Raw genomic sequence first — 4,269 nt, 5'->3', positions numbered from 1 at the left:
CTAACTTTATAAAAATGATCTTAAACAGAAAGTAACAGAAATATTAATTCACCATCTTCAAAAATATTTTAGAGATTGACTAAACCTAATTGTATGAATAAAGCAGTAGAAGTTACTTGTAAAAAAGAAGATATTAACGGTATTGGAAGTACTTTTATATGTGGGTTCAATTCCTTTTATATGAAAAAAAAAAAACAATGAGCCGTCACGGGAAAATAATGATTTCTAATACACGAATATTCATTTTTATTAAATACAAAATATAAAAAATTTAAATTAAATTTGAAATTGCGCCCGCGCGGCTTGGTCGAATCACGACACGAAATTAATTTTATTGTGCATTATTTTGAATAACGAATAACGCTTTTTGAATAACGCTTACAGTGCATTCACAGTTATTTTACCTCTAGCTCTTATGTTGGCCAATGTGAGCGTTATGTTGCCATATTTAGCTCATATGACTCCTTTATACGAAATGTTAAATTTTTTATATGCAGTTATTATTAAACTATTGGTAATAATATCTATGCCTATTTTTTCTTACACAATAACATTGTAATGTTTATAATAAAATCTTTTGTTTTCAGGATGGATGAACGCATTTAAATTTTTCTTTTTAAGAAATCAGTTCGGTTGTACGAAAATTGGTTTAGCAAAGTTTAAATTTTGTTCTATTTGATATACAAAAGTAAAAATTCGTAAATTACATGAGCGTGATATATTAATTATTAAATATAAATTATAAACAGCCATTTGAATTATAAATATATTTTTTATTTTGAATAAGCATGATCCTTGTGGATTGCCAATGATGAATAATCACTATCAGATGAATCTTCGGAACTGCTGTCAGATTCTGTATCAGACTCATTATTTAATTCTATTATGAACCTGTCCATTTCAGCGTCCATACACACATCTCTTTCACGAAGCTTGTCTTCAATGTGGCGCACATGTTTGCATTGTTTTTGCCAGTCTTCTGCAGTGATACTTTGAAAAGCTTCTTCAGCTAAATTAACTATATTGTTTGTTTCTTGTCCTAAGTTTTTATTTGCTACTCGCCTTTTGACAAAACTCCACATAAATTCAATTGCGTTTAACTCGAACTGATAATACAATATTTCTTCCGCTACTTTGAATCCTTTTCGGCATGATTATAGATGAAATATCACAAATATTACAGAAAAAAGCTAGGAACTTCTAAGGACGACTCGATAGTAACGCCAACATAAAGAAAACATATTATGACATCTGTCAGAGGTAAAATAACTGTGAATGGACTGTATAGTGCGCGCCAGATAAGTCTGCGCGCGACTGGTGGCGTAGCTAATGTTGCCAGTTATGGTAAATTGCTTTCCCATCATAGACATAAATAGGAAATAAGGAAAAACTGTAATTAGCCAAATCAAATGAACTACGACAAAATGATAATTGAAAATAATAATGAAGAGAGGAATATTAAGAATTATGAATATTTTTTTCTCCGCTTAATAATAAAAATAACAGACAATATTTTTCAAAATTGTTTATTAGGCATCTAGCGCTACTTTAAAATTTTGCATAAGTGTGGTCCTCAAGTGGTTGAATGCCTTCCATTGTATCATTTTCTGAATCTTCACTTATTTCATCGTCCGAAGAGTCTGAGCTTCCATTGTCACTTGTAGGATCTATTATAAATTTGTCGAATTCTATATCCATAAGCCTGTCGGATTCGAAATATTGGTCTTCCATTTTTTCTGCGTGTTGACACACATTAATCCATTCTTCCGTAGTTATAGTACTAAACGCTGCTTCAGTTATAGAGGATATTTCACTTGTAGCTTGACTTACATTTTTCTCTGCAACGCGTCTTTTGACTGTAGCCCATATTTTTTCGATGGGATTCAAATCACAATGATAAGGAGGTAAGCGCACGACCTCATGCCCATGTAGATTTAGTAAAAAGTCGACTTCATACACTGGTTCTCCTTTGTGTTTTTTTATTAATTCGTACAACTGTGGTTTTATCCAGTAATCTTCAAATGGAATATTATTATTTGAAAGCCATTGCTGCATTTCTGCTTAAATTGCTCATTGTGGGTGCTTTATTTATTTGAGTGCAATGGTATGGTGCATTATCCATAACCACGATGCAATTAAGTGGCAAGTTAGGAAGAATTTTTTCAGTCATCCATCGCATGAAATTTTTCGCATTCATTTCATCATGATAGTCGCTCGATTTTGATTGTGATTTAAACATCAGGAGTCCATTTTCGACAAATCCTGTTTTTCCGCCAGCGTGAGCTATAATCCATCTAGCACCGGTACTATCCGACGACAAAATACCTGGTTCTTCATTTGATTGCCAACATTTCTCAAGGTGATATGAGGCATGGATATATGTTTCGTCAAGATAGATGACAGGGCGCTTTTCTTCCCGGTTTTTACGCATTCTTAAAATAAATTTAGCTCTCCAAGCTACAATATCATAACGTTCCATTAATATTTTACGTTTGGACTGGCACTTTTTATATTTGTATCCCATGCTTCTTAAAATACGCCTTAAACTTGTTTTGCTGTATTTGAAATCAAGATCAGATTTCAATGCCAGCCAAAGCTTATGAATAGTCGGAATTTCTTTTTTGACAACATAAAATGAGTGTATCATATGCCTTATAGCACACTTAACAAAATTGTCTATTTCCAAAAAACTTTCTCGGTTTCTATTTTTTCCCGGGGTTACAATTTTTGACGTCGAAGCTTCAGCTTTTTTACCTTCTTGAGTTATTTGAGTGACAGTGCGTTCTGAAATACCTGAAACGAACAGATGTATGATTGTCTAACACTATACCAATAAAACGAAAATACCTCATACGAAGGCAAAATACCAAGCAATGGTCACCCCAAAAAATTACCTGTCAAGAAAGCAACCCGAGCTCTTACTTTAGAAAATGGTACAATTGGTCCCTTATTGTCCCGTTCTGATTCACAAGAACGTTTCACCTTCAGAACAATCTCTCTGCCAGCACTTTTAATGACTTTTGGCATGATGATTTCGAAATTTGATCAATAAATATGGATAAATACATAAGACATTCAATACGCTCACTCCACTTGTCATAACAAACAACATGGCGGCCTGGGATTAGTTCCAATTTTCGCCGCGCGCAGACTTATCTGGCGCGCACTTTAGCTTCGGCGCAACTCCCGTCATAGATAATACACTTAAACTAAGGCACCCGTATCACAGTGTTGCCGCTGTCATAAAATTATGCCGGCGCGACCTAATTTCGTTAAAAAACACCCTAACTTATTTAACTTCAAAATTACACCGTTTATCGACATAATTTCGTTACAAAAAAAAAGAACCCTAACCTATGTAACTTCAAAATTACACCGTTTATCGACATAATTTCGTTACAAAAAAAAAAATAACCCCAACCTATCTAATTTCATAATTACACCGCTTATCCACATAATTTCGTTACGTATTTTTTTTTTAATTAACCGGTAGGTTAGGCTCGCTCATGCCCCGTTCCGCGCAGTGGAGGCCTCAGCCGCTCCTCTACGCATTCGTTCGCGCGCTTTCGCACGGTGGGCGAGGGCTGCCCTCCCTCCGCGCCATCGGCTTAAAAAGAAACACTCTAGGGGTAGGGCAGACCAAGACCACGTGGACAGTGGGGTGCTCCGATTCAGTTTTCGGTATTTTTCGAATTTCTATACCTACATTCTAGCACGCAATGTTACTAATTTTATTAGAATATTATGTCTGACGCGTTATTTTGTTTTAAAGTGTCTATTTGTCAGTCGTTAAAAGTCAGTTCGTATCGTATTTTGATCTTGCAGTAAAGATCGTTTTTACGTAAATTTGTTCAAAAATAACGCTTGATAGTCCCAGTACGGAGCATGAGTACACTTACCGCAGCACCGGAATCAAGGTAGAGTCAGAAATAAGAAAAATTTAACCTCCCAAAAAAAAAACTACCAGCCCTCACTTTCTCGTTTATAACATTTTGAAGGATATTTCCCTCTGTGTCCAAGGGGCTTTTTGAAGAGGACGATGCGTTTAACTCTCGACAAGGAAATGTATTTTCATCGTAATTATTATTTTTTAATGAATGGAATAGAAAATTTAAATCTATCAGAGTAGCACCGTCGTCTTCTTCACAATTTGAAAATTTTGAGTGAGGGCTCAATATGTTACTTAAAACTAGTGATTTGAAGGCGTACACAAACGTATTGGCGTCGGGATTAGTGTTGCGGTAGTTTATGGCTCTTATACGTCCAAAG

General features: G+C 35.0%; 1 pseudogene; it reads right to left on the bottom strand.

Moving 5' to 3' along the window:
- Positions 1 to 644: 644 nt before the first annotated feature.
- Positions 645 to 3,148, bottom strand: LOC123664578 (annotated as a pseudogene).
- Between the last annotated feature and the right edge of the window lie 1,121 nt (positions 3,149 to 4,269).

This window comes from Melitaea cinxia, chromosome 22 (genome assembly GCF_905220565.1).
Source record: "Melitaea cinxia chromosome 22, ilMelCinx1.1, whole genome shotgun sequence".
Classification (NCBI taxonomy): Eukaryota; Metazoa; Arthropoda; class Insecta; order Lepidoptera; family Nymphalidae; genus Melitaea; species Melitaea cinxia.
This window is presented reverse-complemented; position numbering and strand designations above follow the sequence as displayed.